This window comes from Sarcophilus harrisii, chromosome 2 (assembly GCF_902635505.1).
Source record: "Sarcophilus harrisii chromosome 2, mSarHar1.11, whole genome shotgun sequence".
NCBI classification, from domain to species: Eukaryota; Metazoa; Chordata; class Mammalia; order Dasyuromorphia; family Dasyuridae; genus Sarcophilus; species Sarcophilus harrisii.
Window position 1 is genome coordinate 409012466 of NC_045427.1, and position 20375 is coordinate 409032840.

A 20375-nucleotide genomic window follows, 5' to 3' on the forward strand; every position below is an offset into this window, starting at 1 on the left:
ATTAATTTATAATCTCATTCTTTATGCCTAGATCATGAACCCATTTTGGTGTTATCTTGGTGTATGGTGTTAAGTGTGGGTCAATGCCTAGTTTCTGCCATACCAATTTCCAATTTTCCCAGCAATTTTTGTCAAATAATGAATTTTTATTCCAAAAGTTGGGGTCTTTGGGTTTGTCAAACACTAGATTGCTATAGTTGTTGACTATTTTGTCCTGTGAACCTAACCTATTCCACTGATCAACTAGTCTATTTCTTAGTCAATACCAAATAATTTTGGTGACTGCTACTTTGTTATATAGTTTTAGATCAGGTACAGCTAGGCTACCTTTGTTTGATTTTTTTTTTTCATTAGCTGTCTTGAAATTCTTGACTTTTTGTTCTTTCAGATGAATTTTGTTGTTATTTTTTCTAGGTCATTAAAATAGTTTCTTGGGAGTCTGATTGGTATAGCACTAAATAAATAGATTAGTTTAGGGAGTATTGTCATCTTTCTTATATTTGCTTGACCTATTCAAGAGCACTTAATATTTTTTCAGTTATTTAGATCTGATGTTATTTGTGTGGAAAGTGTTTTGTAGTTTTGCTTATATAGTTCCTGACTTTCCCTTGGCAGATAGATTCTGCATTATTTTATAGTATCGACAGTTATTTTAAATGGAATTTCTCTTTGTATCTCTTGCTGTTGGATTTTGTTAGTGATATATAAAAATGCTGATGATTTATGTGGATTTATTTTGTATCCTGAAACTTTGCTAAAGTTGTGGAATATTTCTAATAGCTTTTTTGTAGAATCTCTGGGGTTCTCTAAATTTACCATCATATCATCTGCAAAGAGTGAAAATTTGGTTTCCTCATTACCTACTGTAATTCCTTTCATCTTTTTTTCATCTCTTATTGCCAAAGCTAGCATTTCTAATACAATATTGAATAGCAATGGTGATAAAGTGGACAACCTTGTTTCACCCCTGATCTTATTGAGAATAGTTCTGGTTTATTCCCATTACATTTGATGCTTACTGATGGTTTTAAATAAATGCTGCTAATTATTTTAAAGAAAAGTCCACTTATTCCTGCACTTTCTAGTGTTTTTAATAGGAATGGGTGTTGGATTTTATCAAATGCCTTTTCTGCATCTATTGAGATAATCATATGGTTTTTGTTCATTTGGTTATTGATATAGTCAATTATGCTAATACTTTTCCTGATATTGAACTAGCCCTGCATTCGTTGTATAAATCCTACTTGGACATGGTGTATTATCCTGGAGATGATTTTCTGTAATCTTTTTGCTAATATTTTATTTAAGATTTTTGCATTAATGTTCATTAGGGGGATTGGTCTATAATTTTCTTTCTCTGTTTTTGTCCTACCTAGTTTAAGTATCAGTACCATGTCTGTGTCATAAAAGGAAGTTGGTACAACTCCTTCAATCCCTATTTTTAAAAATAATTTATATAGCATTGAAGTTAATTATTCTTTAAATGTTTGGTAGAATTCACATGTAAATCCATCTGGTCCTGGGGATTTTTTCTTAGGGAGTTGATTAATAGCTTGTTCTATTTCTTTTTCTATTTAACCAATTTACTTTTTCCTCTGTTAACCTGGGGAACCTATATTTTTGAAGGAATTCATCCATTTCATTTAAATTATCAAATTTATTGGCATAAAGTTGGGCAAAGTAACTCCTAATTATTGCTCTAACTTCCTCTTCATTAGTGGCATTTTCATTTTTAAAACTAACAATGTGATTTTCGTCTTTCATTTTTCTACTCAAATTTACCAAGGGTTTATCTATTTTGTTGTTTGTTTTTTTTCATAAAACCAACTCTTAGTTTTATTTATTAATGCAATAGATTTTTAATTTCAACTTTATTAATCTCTCCTTTTATTTTTAGAATTTCAAGTTTAGTGTTTGATTGGGGGTTTTAAATTTGCTCTTTTTCTAGCTTTTTTTAGTTGCAAACCTAATTCATTGATTTTCTCTTTCTCTATTTTGTGCAAGTAAGCCTCTAGAAATATAAAATTTCCCCTTATTACTGCCTTGGCTGCATCACATACATTTTGGTATGACATCTCATTGCTGTCAATCTCTTGGGTGAAATTATTAATTGTGTCTATGATTTGCTGTTTCACCCATTTATTCTTCACGATGAAATTATTTAGTTTCCAATTACTGTTTGATCTATTTTCCCCTGGCTTTTTAATGAATGTAATTTTTAATTGCATCATGATCTTAAAAGAATGCATTTACTATTTCTGCCTTTCTGCATTTGAATTTGAGGTCTTTATGTCCTAATATATGGTCAATTTTTATATAGGTTCCATAGACTGCTGAGAAGAAAGTGTATATTTTCTCCAAAGATCTATCATACCTAACTTTTCTAGTGTTCTATTTAACTCTGACTTCTTTCTTATTTATTTTGTGGCTTGATTTATGTAGTTCTGAGAGTGCAAGGTTGAGATCTCCCACTATTATAATTTTGCTGTCTATTTCTTCTTGCAGCTCTCTTAACTTCTCCTTTAGGAATTTAGATGCTATATCACTTGGTGCATATATGTTTAGTATTGATATTGCTACATTATCTATGCTACCCTTTAGCAAGATATAGTGCTCTTTCTTATCTCTTTTAATTAGATCAATTTTCCTGATACAATTTTACTCTGTATGCATTGCCTTGCTTCAGGTATGTTTCCTGTAAACAACATATTGTAGATTCTGGCTTTTAATCCAGTCTGCTACCCACTTTCACTTTATGGGGGAGTTTACCCCATTCACATTTATATTTAAAACTACTAATTCTGTATGCTATCTTATTGCCCCCAAATTATACTTTTCTCTTTCCTTTCTTCTCCCCTTCCCTAATATTAATCTTATGAGCATCACTTGTCTCATGTAGTCCTTCCTCTTTAGAATCCCTCCCTCCCCCTGAAAGTCCTTCCCCTTTTCTTAAACCTTTCCCTTTCAATTTCTATATTCCCTTCTATTTATCCTACCCCTTCCCTTTTTCCTTTTCCCCTTTTCAATGAGGTGGGAGAAGTTTCTATGTAAACTAAATATGTTTAGTATTTTCTCTTTGAGTCAATTCTGATGAGAGTAAGATTCACACTATGTTCATCCCCCTCTCTTCTTTCCCTCAGATATAATAGGTTTCCTTTGCCTCTTCATGAGATGTAGTTTCTCTCTTTTTACCTCTATTTTTCCCTTTTCCTGATACAATTTTCTTTCCATCTCTTCTTCCTTTTTTATAACAGTAAAACCAAATTATACAGTACTATTTATGTATACCCATAACAGAAATACAGTTCTCAAGAGTTCTTTTTACTTTTTAGGTTTCTCTTGAGTTCTATATTTGGAGGTCAAATTTTTTGTTTAGCGCTGGTTTTTTCATCAGAAATAAATGGAATTTACCTATTTCATTGAATATCCATCTTCTTCCCTGGAAGAAAATGCACAGTTTGACTGGGTAAGTTATTCTTGGTTGCATTCCAAGTTCCTTTGCCTTTTGGAACATCAGATTTCAGGCCCTTCGATCCTTTAATGTGGATGCTGCTATATCTGGAGTGATCCTTATTGTGCTTCCTCGATATTTGAATTTTTTTTCTGGCTGCTTGTAGTATTTTTTCCTTGGTCTGATAGTTCTGGAATTTAGTCAAAATATTCCTTGGAGTTTTAATTTTGGGATCTCTTCTAGTAGGTGATTGATGAATTCTTTCAATGGCTATTTTACCTTTTGATTCTATGACATCTGGACAGTTCTCTTTGATGATTTCCTGAAAAAAATGTCTAGGCTCTTTTTTTCATCATGATTTTCAGGGAGTCCAATAATTAGATTATCTCTCCTAGATCTATTTTCCAGGTCTGTTATTTTCCCAAGTAGGTATTTAACATTTTTTCTATTTCTCTCTCTCTCTCTCTCTCTCTCTCTTTCTTCTTCTTCTTCTTTTTTTTTTTTTTTGATTTTGTTTGACTGATTTTTTTGTGTCTCTTTGATTCATTCATTTCCATTTGTCCAATTCTGATTTTTAGTGATTTTCTTCATTTACTTTTTGAATTTCATTTTGTATTTGAACAATTGAGTTTTTAAATGACTTGTTTTGTTCTATGGAATTTTTTTTCCCATTTTGTCAAATTTTTTAAAAGAATTATTTTCTTTTTTTCAATTTACAAATTCTGTTTTCCTGGGATTTGTTCACCTTTTCCAATTCACAAATTCTGTTTTCCTGGGAGTTGTTTGTCTTTTCCAATTTGCAAATTCTATTTTTCAGGGAGTTGTTTTCTTTTTCCACTCTATCTTTTAATGAGTTATATGCCTTATCCTGAACCTCTTGCCAAGCTTTCCTTTCCTTTTCCCATTTTTCTTCTAGCTCTCTTTTGGAACCTTTTAAATTTCTCCTATGAGAGCCTTATGTGGTGGGGAGGAGATCATATCCACCTTTGGATTTTCATCTAGAGATACACTGTTTTTAGTCTCTTTAGTGTTTGCAATCTTCTCTCAGCACAGAAGCTATCTATAGTTAGAGCCCGCTTTGCCTTTTTGCTTACTTAAAAAACAAAACAAAACAAAACAAAAAAACCAAAACCAAACCAAACCAAACCAAAAAATGCTTTGGTCTGCTTATGGAGGGCAATGGGGTATTTCCAAGTTGTCTCTACAGACAATAGGAAGTGGCAGTGAAAGGGCAGTGGGACAGCACTCATTGGCTGTGCTGGGATTAGCAGTTGTGCTGAAATCAGTGGTAGCGGAAAGGCAGTGTCTGCTTTGGGAACAGCAACTGTGGCTATGCATGGATCATGCTGAGTTACTCTGGGTATTGGGTAGGTGTGGTCAAGTCCTGAGAGACTCTAGTGTTTTGGGGTTATAGTCCTTACCTCCTGTGTTTATAGCTTCTCTATTGATCTACGGGCTTGCTGCCCGTAGGGCAGAGTAGCTGACACTGTGGTAGAGTTCTCCTTGCAGATTTTCTGCCAGCAGAGACCACACCCTGCCCCCCTCCAGTCTACTCAGCTTGAGCTGTTCTCCATGCTCTTACTGCCTATCTGCTTGAGTCTGCTCCTGGTTTAGCCCCATTCCGTCCCTGTGCGTGAGCAAAAACAGAACTTTTTTGGTGAATATTGAGGTTATCTTCAGTTGGTAATGTATTATACTCCCAATATTCGTGAGTTCTGACAGTCAAGCACTAATTTGGAGTCTGAATTTCATTAAAATAGTTTGAGGGTAAAGAAGAGCTCAGAAAGATGGTGTGTCCTCTCCACCATCTTGGCTCTGTCCACTCAGTAGCTTTCTTGTATGGTAACATAATACTCTTGCATAAAATTTTCTAGAAAGCAAGAATCTTCAGATTTTATACTGCTTGGTTCTTTGATTTTTTGGCTGCTTAGTGATTTTGAAATATTTGCTCTTATCTAAGGATGTTGAAGGAGCCCCTTTAGCATCTTTGGTAAGGATTATGCTTTAGAAGCCTTGAAATGAGATTCCTAGCTCCTTCTTTTACAAAGTCAGGAAATTTATATTCAGCCTTTGAAATTTTGTAAGTTTCTTGATATATTTCTGCATCAAAGGGAGGTTTTCCAACGAGAAAACTCCAAGATTTCACAGGTCCACTTTTTCATCACATATCTAAGCCTTTAGTTATCACAGTAGATAGTCAAGTGTTGCACAAAGTGTTGGCCTCTTAGATGTTGGAACATGAACTAATCAGCCAAAATCTTCAATCTATTATTATCTGATCCAAGTAGTAAATTATCTGGCTTAATATGTCAATGAATCACCTTTTTTTGAGGGACAGTAAAATAAAGTATCTGCCAGTTCTGTGATGTAAGAAGTCATTCTTTGTTCATCAGATTGTGAAAGCTTTAGAAGCTCTCTGTAGACTTCTCCATGACGTGCATATTCTAGAATTAGGTAAACTCTTGTGCCATCATGAAAATAAGCAAATAATTTCAGAATATTAGGATGTGTAATATGAGATTGTATTTCTCCTTCTTACCTCTTTTAAGTGCCACGATAAACTTTCCTTGCTTCTTTCATGCCAAATAAGCATTTTTCAAACTATTCTTTCTTCAAAGGATAACCAGTTTCAGTGTCATCCAATACCCACTGCCTTTTTATTGTTATTTCCTCATTTTTCTGCTTTGGTGTTTCTCCCTTTTCAGGAGTGCATGCAGACATTGATGTCTGAGATAACTGTTTAGAATGTTATTTGGTGATCCTGATGTGGGATAAATTACAGGTGCTGGCTGTGACTTCTTTGGCTGTTGATTATGAATTGCTTTATAACTAGAAACATTCTTTTGTGCCTGTGAAGAAACTGGAAGAGAGTATTTGAGGAACTCACCAAGTTTATTTGCTATTTGTAGGTAACTGATTCTGAGAGAAAATCTGCTGAATCATTGGCACATTTTAGACCTTCCCCCAAGTGGAGTTTTTGTCTTGGTTTCTTGTTGAAACACTCTTTTCTTTAGATTTGTCCAGAAAGATTAAACTCTGGAGGCCCTCAACTCCTTCTTGCCTCAAGTCAGGTCTGGTCAGAAGGTTACTGGATGGGAGATATAAGACAACTTCTGTCTGTCTGTCTGTCTGTCTCTCTCTCTCTCTCTCTCTCTCTCTTCCTTTCTTTTTCTCTCTCTCTTTCTTTCTTTCCTTTACATTTTCTTAATGATTCTAATATAATTGGTTTCCTTTCAAATCCTATGTATTTTTATATTGTATTTAACATATACTTTGACATATTTAATGTGTATTGGTCAACCTGCCATCTGGGGAAGGGGATGGAGGGAAGAAGGGGAAAACTGTAACAAAAGGTTTTGCAATTGTCAGTGCTGAATAATTACCCATGCATATATCTTGTAAATAAAAAGCTATAACAAAAAGAAAGTAAACTGTGGAAAAAAAAAGAAATCCTATGTATTTTATTTTATCTATTTAAACATATTATTATTCTGAGGAGGGGTCCATAGGCTTAACCAGACTACCACACACATAAAAAGTAAATAATTTCACATCTAGTCCAACTCACTTGGTTAATAGTTGAGAGCACTGAGACTCAAGACAAGAAGCCATACAATTTATAAATGGTGGATCATCAGATTCAAGCCCAAGACATTGCCTCTCTCCACTGCTCATATATATTGCTTTGACTCCACATTCAAGCCCAGCAACTTCTTCAATTTGTTGGTATTTAATTTCCATTATGGTGGGTGATGGGAACAAGTTGTACTAGCAATTAAGGGGAATTATTCAGGAAATACTCTCCTGGGAAACATGGCCTGTACAAATTTTTATCAGAGGTAAATTAGAAGCTATGCAGATTCAAGCCAGAGTTTATCTGAATGCGAAATCTTTTTCCCTTAAGAAAGTATTTCCCAGGCCCTAGTTCTCTCTCCTTACAAACATTCATTCATTCAAAACATTGTGATTTAATAAAGAAAGTTTTGACTTTAGAATCAAAAGCTTTGTTTTGAATCTCAGCTTTGCCATTTATTACCTGTGTGACTTTGGGCAAGCCACTTTTAAGCATCTAGACTCATTCAGAGGAAGGTAAGGGGCACAAGGGTTAGAGCACCAGGCCTGGAATTGGGAAGACCTGAATTTAAATCCAGCCTTGGGCATTTACTACCTGTGTGATCTTTGACCAGTCACTTAGTTTTTGTCTGCCTCAGTTTACTAAAATATAAAATAAGATCATCATAATATTCTCATTTACTAGAGGTAATCCTTTTATAAAGTTTTAAGAAAGTTTTCGTATAAGCTACCCCTTCAAAATAACATTGGTAGTTACTTAAAAGATAAGGAAAGTTCCTAATGGTTACTTTTCTCTATAGTTGTAGTACGCTTTGTTATTATAGGTAATGGAAGCAGTCCAGTATAGTGCAAAGAACATGGGGTGAAGAGTGAGTGGACCTGGATTCAAATTCTAGCTCTGTTATTTACTGCTTATGGTACATAAGACAAGTTACTTCTGTTACTAAGGCTCAATTTCATCTTTTGAAAAATAAGGAAGTTGCACTAATGATAGTGACCTTTTTTGGTGTCAAGTCCTATGATTCAATTCTAGAGTATTCTTGTTATTTCATGAATTTTCTTTAATTTGGACTTTCTTGCTGTATGCTATTAGAAGTGATTCTAAGCCCAAACTGATTTTTTTTGCCCTTAAAATCTGGGATACCACCATTCACTTCATAAATACAAATTAAAAACTTGGCAATTTTTTTTTTTTTTTTTTTTTGCCTTTGGCAGGCTCCCATTATTTTTCACATTCAATCAGTTGGATTGGAATTGGAAATTCTACTTATATAATATTTCTCATATGTCCACTCTTCTCTTTCTCCTTGTTCCCATCCAAAGTAGTTTAAAATGTGTCATAAGCATTCTCCATTCTCACTTCCTCATCCTCTTGTTCCTATTATTCACCATGCCTAAAATATTTCCTTTTTTCTTTTCACTGGCTAAATTCTCATCAATCTTTTAAGAACCAATTCAGATGCACATTTTCTTTCTTTCTTTTAAATAATATTTCACTCCTTCATTGCATGTGAAAACAGTTTTAAACTTTTTTGTTTTAAATTCCAAATTCTATCTTTCCTTCTCTTTTCCCTTGTCAAAATGAACATTTTTAATGAAATCTTCCCTGATACTTCAGGCCAATAATGATTTTATATAGCTTTTTTTTTTTTTGTATCTCCTATCATGTAATGTTATATAGTTTAGTTACTTATGTTTCTATCTTACCCTTCTGCTGGTTTGTAAGTACCAGGAAAGCAGGGGCTGTGTCTTACCTAAACTGCATTTTCCCTAAGACTCAATCAAGCACAGTGACTAAATATTTACTGAATGATTGAATAAATGGATGACAATCTGATTATCCTTATGTATCTGTATGAAAAGAAGATGGAGAAGGGAGTCAGAAATGTATGCCGAGAGGTGAAAAATAGAGACCACCATAGCTTATAGAATTACTATCAAAATATTCCTCTTTTAGTAGGACTTGCATTAACAATTACCAAATGTCTATGTCATATTCCCCCTGAACACGCTTCTTATGACCTGATGTAAAAATTTAAACTGGGTTGAGTTTGGTGAGTATTTGGAAATGAATCTTCTTGGGAATATCAGAAACTATTATCTTTCAAGTTGAAGGGACAAGCTTTAATGGCTAGAGAGGTGGTCTCAGAGCCAGGAAAACTTGCTTTGAATTCTTGCCTCTGTCACACATTGGATGTGACCCTGGACAAATCATTTAATGTTAAATCTCAGTACACCAAGTAACTCTCTATTTATAAGTTGCAGAGAAGATGCCTACCTGCATTGTTAAAGAGGTCTTCTTCAATCAGAGTTCCTTGTGTCATTGAGATCACAAGCTTATGTCATTTTCTATTCCCCTTCTCCCTCCCCCCCCACCCCCATGTCATGTCTTCTTCTATTCCCCAAAATTCTGGCTGTCATGTGATTTCCTTTGTGAACAGAGTGGTGAGAATTTATGCCATTATTATGTTCTATGGTTTCTCATACAATCATGCTCAATATGGACATATCAGCTACAAATTTTTCTATGACCTCATCAACTAAATCACATTGGAAATAGCTTTTCAGATAAAGGGAACATCAGGAATGCATACAGAGTCATATGCACATGTGGGAAAAATTTGAAAGGAAGGAAAGGTAAAGAATGCTATATATTGAGCAACATTCTTTAGAATAATCTCTTAAATTGAGTGGTAGGATTAGATTAGTGGGAACAAGTCTGGGTTTAAGGTAAAATATAGTAGTCTCCTTATCAGATGGTAGTTAAGGAATGAATTAGCTTCAAAGAATCTAAGAACTGGAAGGACCTAAGACTATTTCATGCTACTTATACCTGAGAATTCCTTCTATTACATCAAAAAGTGGTTGTGCAATCTTTATTTGAAGTCCTCCTAAGAGGAGAACCCACTATTTCTCAGGACAGAACCTCCTCCTTTAGGAGAACTCTCATTGTGAGGAAGTTTATCCCTATATCAGATCTAAATCTTCATTTCTTTTTTTTAAAATTTTTTTATTATAGTAACTTTTAATGACAGAATCCATGCCAGGGTAATTTTTTTACATTATCCCTTGCACTCACTTCTGTTCTGATTTTTCCCTCCCACCATCCACCCCCTCCCCTAGATGGCAAGCAGTCCTATATATGTTGAATATGTCCTAGTATATCCTAGATACAATGTATGTGTGCAGATCCAAACAGTTTTCTTGTTGCACAGGGAGAATTAGTAAATCTTCATTTCTAAATTCTATCCAGTCCCTTTAGTTCTGCCTTCTGGGACCACACAAAACAAGTCTAATCTCCTATCCCTATTATAGATACCAAAACATGTGAAAATATTATGGCTTTCAAAACTATGATATTTACCTACATCTTTTCTAGGTCATCCATCTCCATTTTCTTCAGTAAATGACCATGGCATGATCTTGAAGTACTTAACCATTTTTGTCACTTTCCTTTGGATGCTTTCCTGTCTTTTATGTCTTTTAAAAAATATGACACCCTGAACTGAACCCAATACTTAAAAATATGGTTTGACCAGGACAGTGGAGTTCTCACTTGTCTGATTTTGTAAATTAGACTTCTCAATACAGATAAAGAGATTGCATTAGTTCCTTCAGTTGTTAGGTTGTACTAAAACCTTTGGATCTTTTAAAAATGAATTATTGTTTTAACATATGACATATCTTACTCATCATATGTGGGAAATTTTTTTGAACCCAAACTTAGGTTTCTAAATTTATCTTTTTAAAATTTTTTTATATTCATTTACAAATTTTTAGTTCCAAAGTCTCTCCCTCCCTCTAGTCTTTCTACATATCCATTGAAAAGGCAAGAAATATGATATCCATTATGTGTGTGAATTCATTACCTAAGTTGAAAAAAAAAAAGAAAAATGAAAAAAGCTTCAATCTTTACTTCATCGGGTATTTTTCTGGAGGTGGATAATATTTTTTTATTATGAGTCCTTTAGAACTGTAATGGATTATTGTATTGACTACAGTTATCATTATAATTTTGCAGTGTGTGGTATTCTCCTAGTTCTACTCACTCTGCATCAGTTCATATTAAGTCTTCCCAGATTTTTTTGAATTCAATTGTTTCATCATTTCTTATGGCACAGGGGTATTCTATTAAAATCATATTCTACAACTTGCTCAGTCATTCCCCAATTGATGGTCATCCCTTCAATTTCCTATCCTTTGTCACTATAGAAAACTGCTGTAAATGTTTTTGTACAAATGAATCCTTTTCTTTTTTCTTTGATATCAGTAGTGGTATTGCTGGATCAGAAGATATATACAGTTTAATAGCCTTTTTAAGCATTATACATTTAATTCTAATAAATTTTATCTCATCAGTTTTTCCCCTTAATATTCTAAAATATTAAGGTCTTTTTAGATACAATTCCTGTCAACTGAAGTTTGGGTTGTTCCTTCCTACTTAATATGAATGGCAAAGTTGACTAATATATGATCTATGCTTTCATTTGACCTATTGATAAAAATGATGAATGCCACATTGCCAAACAGCACAAATCCTCAAGGCACTGGACTAGAGATTTCTTTCCAAGTAGACATTAAAACATCAATGACCATTCTGTAGGTTTGGCAGGTCAATCAGTTCTGCATTCCTATTACTTTACTCTCATGTTTGACTAATTATGTGTTATTGCATATTATAGCACCACCCTTGGTATTGTTATGAGACTCAAGAGAGATAATGAATGTAAACTTGGTAAACTTTAAAGTAATCAAAATGTAGGTGGTTATTATTGTTGTTATTAGAATTTTGTCCCCTGACATCCAAAAATTTAGTAATCTCATTTCATTTGTTGCCTTATATTATTTCACACACTACACATTTCCCTCTGTTTTTACTTATTTCAGGAACACTTGTGTTTCTTCTCCCTTTGTGGCTTTGACCACTCCCTGTTCAATTCCTCAACTCCCAAATAAAATATTCCCTCTATTAATTCAAATATGCAACTGCTCTGAATCTTAAAGCTTCACTTGAGGATTTGAGAGGTTAAGGGACTTGTTCATACAACCAGTATGTGTCAGGGACAGAATTTAAATTTAGGTTATTTTGGATACCAAAGCCAGCTCTATTTCCACCACACCACACTCCTTTACATTATTTTAGTCATTGTATAACTTGCTATTCTGCTTCTACTTATTTGGTTTTGCATCAATTCATACCAGTCTTCCTAAGTTTCTCAAGCTTATTAATATTCATCATTACATATAGCATAGTAATATTTTATTACATTCATGTACCATATTTTTTTCAGTCATTCCCCAATTGATAGATACCCACTTTGCTTCCAGTTTTTTTTGCTATGATAAGAAATATATAGGAGCTTTTTTTCTCCTTAAGATAACTATGATGTATGTTGTTATAGTACTTTTTTTTAGTATCTTTTTAAAATTTATTTTTAAAATAATAGCTTTTTATTTTCAAAATATGTGCATATTTAACATATATTACTTGTTGTCTAGGAGAAGAGGTGGGGGGAAGGGAGGAAGAAAAAATTTGGAACATAAGGTTTTGTAAGATTGAATGTTGAAAATATCTTTGCACATATTTTAAAAATAAAAAGCTATTATTTAAAAAAAACACAAAATATGTACAAAGATAGATTTCAGCATTCACCCTTGTAAAACTTTTCATTCTAAATTTTTTTCCTCCTTTTTTGTCCACCTTTTCCCCAGACAGCAAGTAATCTAACATATGTTATACATGTGCAATTCTTCAATACATATTTCTACAATTATCATGCTACATAAGAAAAATCAGATCAAAAAGGAAAAAAAATGAGAGAAAACAAAAAAACAAGCAAACAACCACAAAAAGGTGAAAATACTATCTTGTGATCTATATTTAGTTACGACAATCCTCTTTCTGGATAAGATGGCTCTCTCCATCATAAGTCTATTGGAATTGGCCTGAATTATCTCATTGTTGAAAAGAGCCACACCTATCAGAATTAGTTGTTACATAATTTTGTAGTTGCTGTGTACAATGTTCTCTTGATTCTATTCACTTCACTTAGCATCAGTTCATTTAAGTCTCTCCAGCCTTTTTCTGAAATTATCTGCTGATCATTTCTTATAGAGCAATAACATTATAACACACCATAACTTATTTAGCCATTTTCCAATTGATGGGCATCCACTCAGTTTCTAATTCTTTGCCACTACAAAAAGGGCTGCTATAAATATTTTTGTATATTTGAGTCCTTTCTCCTCTTTTATGATCTGTTTGGGATATAGGCCCAGTAGAGACACTGCTAGATTAAAGGGTATGCACAGTTTGATGGTCCTTTGGGCATAGTTCCATATTGCTCTCCAGAATGATCTAGTATCCTTTAAAATTGTTTTCCAGAACATTTAGACCAATTCACAGCTTTATCATTAGTACACTAGAGTCCTGTCTTCCCATAGATTCTCCAACATGGAACAATTTTCTTTTTTTCATTTTTGCCAATATGAAGCCTTGTAGATAAAACTTTAATGTTGTTTTAGTTTGCATTTCTCTTTTTATTAGAAATTTAAAACATTCTTTCATGTGTTTTTTGATAGTTTGCATTTCTTCTTTTGATTTGATGATTTCTATAGTGGGGAATGACTTATAGTATTTATTAGGATTATGAAATTTTAGGTAGGACCATAGATTTAGAGACTAAGAAAGGAACTGAGAAGAGAATCTAGTTCATCTTCCTCATTTTAAAACAAAAGAAGTGAGGTCCTTTGTTTTCAAATGAAGAGTCCTTGCTGTATCATTCTGTCTTTCAGGGAAGGATTGATCCACATTACTACTCTCTTATTTTTTAGCTTGAACATCCCCAAATATGTAAAATCACAGAGACAGATGATAGCAGTTGAAATTGGACTCAGATCATCCTACTGTATTATAGTACATTTTACATCTAAGATTGTAAAAAAGCTACTGAAAACCTGCCTTGCTTCTTTTCCCCCTTTGTTAGAGCTGCTGCCCTTGACTTTTCCATCTTTCTGCATGTTCAGAAGTCTTAGGTTTTTGGTCATGGTTAACATATGCGTTTTCCAACATCTAAATCCAATACAGTTTTTCAAATATGTTTAGATTTCTGGATGACTTAACATAATTGTATCAGAAAATTCAAATTGGAAGGCACTTTATGGACTAATCTAGTCTAATATCTCCATTTGAGAGAGAACATGAGCCCCATAAAGGGGCAGTTAATTGCTTAGAAAGCATCATTGGTTGTGTTTATGTATATAACACAGAACCTGCTTACATATTCACCATGAGTCTTCTCATTGTTCATTGGGTAACCTGATATTTAGCTTCTTTGGGGTGTTCTGTTTTGTACTTTGGTTTTGGGGGCAGGGAGAAACTCTCTAGAATGTAATCCAGCCCATTTACCTTCTTTTTATCAATTCTAAGTGCATATTATTGCTCATCAACATTGGCAGTTTAAAGTTTATGCTATAATAAAATAACAGAGGCAGTGAGGTGGCACAGTAGGATCCAACCATGAGTTTCATAATAAGAAAGATCAGAGTTAAAATCTTGTTCCAGACATTTAGTAACTCTAGATTCTTGGGAAGGTGAATTACTCATTCTGTGCTTCAGTTTCCTTATCTGTAAAATTAGGGGACTGGACTTGATTACTCCCATGATCTCTTCTAGTTGTATGATCTATAATCTAGTTTTAGATTTATGATCTAAATGCAATAGAGTAACTCAGTAGAATGTTCATCCAGCTGCCCACAATAAACTAGACAATATGTCTTTGTACAAAAAACATAAATTAAAAGAAAGTTAAAAGAAAGAAAGCAGTGCTTGTTTACTTTGTGGATGATAACAATAATAATAACATAATGATGATGATGTAACGATGATAATTATATAGTTAGAATTCATATAATGCTTTAAAATTTGCAGAGAATTGCACATGTTTTCTCATTTAATCCTCACAACAATGCAGTGAAATCCTCACACTGATGCTGTGAACTGCATCAGTTCATGTAAGTCTCTCCAAGCCTCTCTGTATTCATTCTGCTGATCATTTCTTACAGAACAATAATATTCCATAACATTCATATACCACAATTTACTCAACCATTCTCCAATTGATGGGCATCCATTCATTTTCCAGTTTCTAGCCACTACAAACAGGGCTGCCACAAACATTTTGGCACATGCAGGTCCCTTTCCCTTCTTTAGTATCTCCTTGGGGTATAAGCCCAGTCATACTTCATTTCTTATAGCACAGTAATATTCTAATATATTTGTATAGCTATTATTCCCATTTTTATTTTATTTTAGTTTAAAATAAGTTTTTATTGATAGTTTCTGTTTCTGACCTTACCATAGTAGCTCATGTGTCCTCCCCTCTCAGAAGTTATGCCATTTAACAAATAGTATTTTTTAAAGAAAAAAAAAACTCAGCACAATTAATTGATACATTTAAAAAGTCCCAAAACACGTGTAATGTATAACAACTACTGATCTTCTGCTTTCACAAAGAGGGTAGGTTGTAAATGCCTTTTCACAGTCATTCATTTGAATATCATTTGATCTTCATAATTTTGTTACTTTTGTTCTCTTGGTATGTTATTCTTTCGTTTACACTGTTGTAGTTACTAGATATATTGTTTTTCTTGGTTCTTTTTATCTCTGCATAAGTTTATATAGGTCTTTTCATACTTCTTCATGTTTATTACATACTTCATTTAAAAAAAACTTTTTGCTATTTTATTTGAAAATAATATCCAAAGGTAGGAACATTCAAGAATTATTCTTGAAACAAGGAAACAATTAATTGTTTTTAAAGTGACTACTCTCTGCAGATTTCACTTAATACAAATTATATTAAGAGCAATATACATAGATATATTTATACACACACATACATACACATATACATTCACATATATATTTTTCTTTTTTTTTATTAATTTAATTATTTTTATTTATTATAATAACTTTTTATTGACAGAACCCATGCCAGGGTAATTTTTTACAACATTATCCCTTGCACTCACTTCTGTTCTGATTTTTCCCCCTCTCCCTCTACCCCCTCCCCTAGATGGCAAGCAGTCCTATATATGTTAACTATGTCATAGTATATCTCAGATACAATATATATGTGCAGAACCAAACAGTTTTCTTGTTGCACAGGGAGAATTGGATTCAGAAGGTAATAATAACCCGGGAAGAAAAACAAAAATGCAAACAGTTTATATTTATTTCCCAGTGTTCTTTCTTTGGGTGTAGCTGTTTCTGTCCATCATTGATCAATTGAAACTGAATTAGGTCTCTTTGTCAAAGAAATCCACTTCCATCAGAATATATCTTCATACAGTATCTTTGTTGACGTATATAATGATCTCCTAGTTCTGCTCATTTCACTCAGCATCAGTTCATGTAAGTCTCTCCAAGCCTCTCTGTATTCATTCTGCTGATCATTTCTTACAGAACAATAATATTCCATAACATTCATATACCACAATTTACTCAACCATTCTCCAATTGATGGGCATCCATTCATTTTCCAGTTTCTAGCCACTACAAACAGGGCTGCCACAAACATTTTGGCACATGCAGGTCTCTTTCCCTTCTTTAGTATCTCCTTGGGGTATAAGCCCAGTCATACTTCATTTCTTATAGCACAGTAATATTCTAATATATTTGTATAGCATATTTGTTTAGCCATTTTCCAATTGAAGGACATCTACTTTGTTTCCAATTCTTAATTATTGCCCAAAGTGTTGCTATAAATATTTTAGCATATATGGGGACATTATTTATTTATCTTTTATTATTGTTGGTTTCCTTGGGGTTTTAATTCTTTGGTTCAAAGAATGTAGACATTTAGTTATTTTATTTGCATAGTTTTAACTTTTTTTCCAAAATGGTTCTACCACTTCACAGATCCACCAACAGTGTATTAGTGTGCCTATTTCTCCATGATGAGTCCAACACTGACTCGACATTTTTTATTATTTTTGAAAATTTGCAGGGTGTTAAATGAAAACTCAGGGTTGTTTTGATTTGCATTTCTCTTATTATTAGTGATTTGCAGTACTTTTTTCATGTACTTATAAATACTTTGCAGTTCTTTTTTTGAGAAAATATTCTTTTAACATTTATCTCAGTGAATTAGTTATCTGTATAATTTGTCTATGTTAGATAGTAGACCTTTATCAGAGAAATTTGATGCAAAGATTTTTTTTCACCATTTGATTGGCTACCCTTCTTATCCTATATGCATTAATGTTTGTGAAGAAGCTTTTCACACAGAAGCTTGGGAGAGTGCTGCACAGTTTCCTGTGTGCAGAGCATATTGCTATTGTGGTCTGTTCTACTCCCTCTATTTCTTAGTTCTCTGGTCTGCACCAGAAGTTTAGAACCTACTTTCTCTAGGACTAGCAGTTTAGAGTTCTGTAGCCCCCATTTTCTGAAGGGCTATAATAGAATTGACTCTTGAGGTCTTAGCAAACTTTCTCAGATGGAATTGGGATATCTATAGCACTGGAAAAAGGGAGAGGGTAAAAGAATGAAGTGATGAATTTTGATGTAAACTGTATTGTATCCTTTGAGTTATTTGGTCAAAGTGGCCATACTTCTGGTAGCATTGGAGGCAGAGGAGTGTTAAGTGAGCTCAGAGTTAGTGAGTGTTAGCTCTTGGATTTTCAGGGTTTTTTCTTTTAACCTTTTTTTTTTTTTTTTTTTTTTGGTTTTTAGGTGTCTTAGACTATGGAACAGCTGAAGGTCCTTTATCTCTGGTACATAATTTTTGTTTTGAAGAGTTTTTACAATTACTGTTGTCTGCAGAAAATGCCTTGTCCACCATCTTCTTTCTCATATAACCCCCAAATCCCTATTATCTTTATTTTACCTATGATGAAATTCAAGTTGAGAGAAATTAAGTGATTTACCTAGTGTCACACAACTAATAAATATTTGAAGGTAAATTTGAATTCAAGTCTTCTTGGCTTCAAGTCCAGTCTCTTACTATGTCAACTATGTCAATAAGCACATAAATGATGGAATAAATAAATAAAACTCACGATTTCTCCCTTTTCTTACTTTTAAGGAACCAAACAAAACAAAAATGCAGAATGTGTGAGAGTAAGAAAGTGTGTAAGAAGATGTGAGCTTATATGAAGAGAGGGGAAGTGTGGGAGAATGTGAGAAAGAGAGAGTGTGCTTAGTTATATGTAGCAGCATGGTTGATTATAGTGAGCACTGGACTTGGAGTCAGAAAGCCTACTTTTAGTCCTTGCTTTGTCATTAGCTCCCTGGGTGACCCTGGGCAAGTTATTTAATCTCTGTCTGCCTCGGTTTCCTCAAAAGTAAAATGGGAACCATAATAGTATCTACTATGTAGGGATGCTATGAGATCTTTAATTGTATATATGTTGCTACTGTTCAATTGATTAGTCTGATTTTTCGTGACTCTCTGTAGGCTTTCCTTGGCAGAGATATTGGTGTAGTTTGCCATTTTCTTTTCCAGCTTATTTTAAAGATGAAGAAATTGAGGAAAACAGGGTTAAATAAATAATCGAGGGTCACACAGCTGGTTAAATGTCTGGGGACAGATATGAACTCAGGAAGATGAATCTTCCTGGGTCCAGGCCCAGTGCTCTGCACATTAAGGTACCAAATAACTAGAATTTATTAGATACTTGTATCAATTCTGGGAGCTAGGTAGGGGAGAAAGAATTATTTTAATTTTCCAGATGAATAAATTTTAATTCCCCAAGAGATTACAAACGTCTTATTTTCATACAACTGGTAGTGGTAGATTCAGAATTGCAGTCTATCTTTCAGCCTTTCAAGAAACAGCTTACAAATGTTAGCCTAAGCCTGTCATTCTCCATCTCAGGAAAGCCATATAGCTCTGAAATCAAGTATAAACTCCTTGGCATTTAAAAAATTTCACTATTGGCTTTGATCTACCTTTCCAGCCCCTTTGTGCTTATTCTCTTTTATATACCATGTAGTCTAGTAAGGTTGGGCTTTGTATTATTTTTCATGTGTTATGTCTTTGTATTGGCTATTCCCCCATACTAAGAACATATTCCTGTTGTTTGATACTGAGTCTCTCTGACTGCAAGAGATACAAGCTTTTTTGAGTTTAGCACACAAGTCATTTACATGGAAACTTTGACTTGCTCTACTTCTGACCTGGGCTGGTCTCCCCTCAGCTACTACTGGGTACTTCCAATCTCAGGCTTCCCCAAAATAGAGATTATAAGAATGCACAACCACACCTAGAACACATTCCTTCCTCACTCTTGTTACTTAGAATCTCTAGTTTTTTTCATAGTTCAATTAAAACAGTTCTCTTTTCACGAAGCCTTATCTAACTCATTCCAGTTGCAACTTGCCTCCCCATTCCAAGTTACTGTGTATTTATTTTACATATATGCACATATTTACCCTAAATATAGAATATAAATTAAATGAGGTATTTTTGTGTGTTATCTTCAGCACTAACATATTGTCTAATAAATGCTTGTTGATAGATTATTATCCACTAAAGTATTCTTTTGATAGATTATTATATAGGGGTAATGATATTCACCAGAAGAAGGTATACCCACATAGACAATATCTTAGATCCTCCAAGAATTATATTTAAGTTAAAAGTATAGGAAGGAGATAGAGGATGTTGGAAATATAGAGGAATATTGGAACATGGTATGACAAAGCAGAAGATGAGTGACAGAGAGAAGGATGTTTCAGAATATCTGCTGCTTTTAACATGGTATCAACCAAAGAAATTAGCACCACTGATGGGACTATTAGGGAACAGTGATTTCCCCCCCCCCCCCCTTCAACAAAACAAAATGAACTTTCTCTTCTTGACTCCTGGAACAATATTTGTTTATCCATTTTCCCTGGATAATTGAATATGTACCACCTTGGAGCAACTTTCCTAAAGAGATGTACCTTGATCATTGCTTTTCAGCCATTATCAATTATGTCTAGAAATTAGAGTGGTTTGCCTTTTCCTTCTTCAACTCATTTACAGTTAAGGAAAACAAAACAAACAGGACTAAGTAACTTGGCCAGGGACGCACAACTAATAAGTGTCTTGAGGTCAGATTTGAACTTAGGAAGATATATCTTCCTGATTTCAGCACCAGCACTCTAGTTTCATTGCCCTGATCATAGGTGGGAGTATTAAGTTCCATTACATTCACAGAATGGTATCACACTGTTGGTAAGCAGAGTCGTAATTAAGAATTGTGCCTCAAGGGACAAATCCATTTGAGGGTAGAAACACCTATCCTGTGACTTCTTGGAAGTTATAATAATCTTTTTCCTGAACTGCTTGGAATATGGAAAAAT

At 33.8% G+C, this 20375-nt stretch overlaps 1 pseudogene; it reads right to left on the reverse strand.

The window, feature by feature from the left end:
- Window positions 1–5242: 5242 nt before the first annotated feature.
- Window positions 5243–6270, reverse strand: LOC100926703 (annotated as a pseudogene).
- Window positions 6271–20375: the final 14105 nt, after the last annotated feature.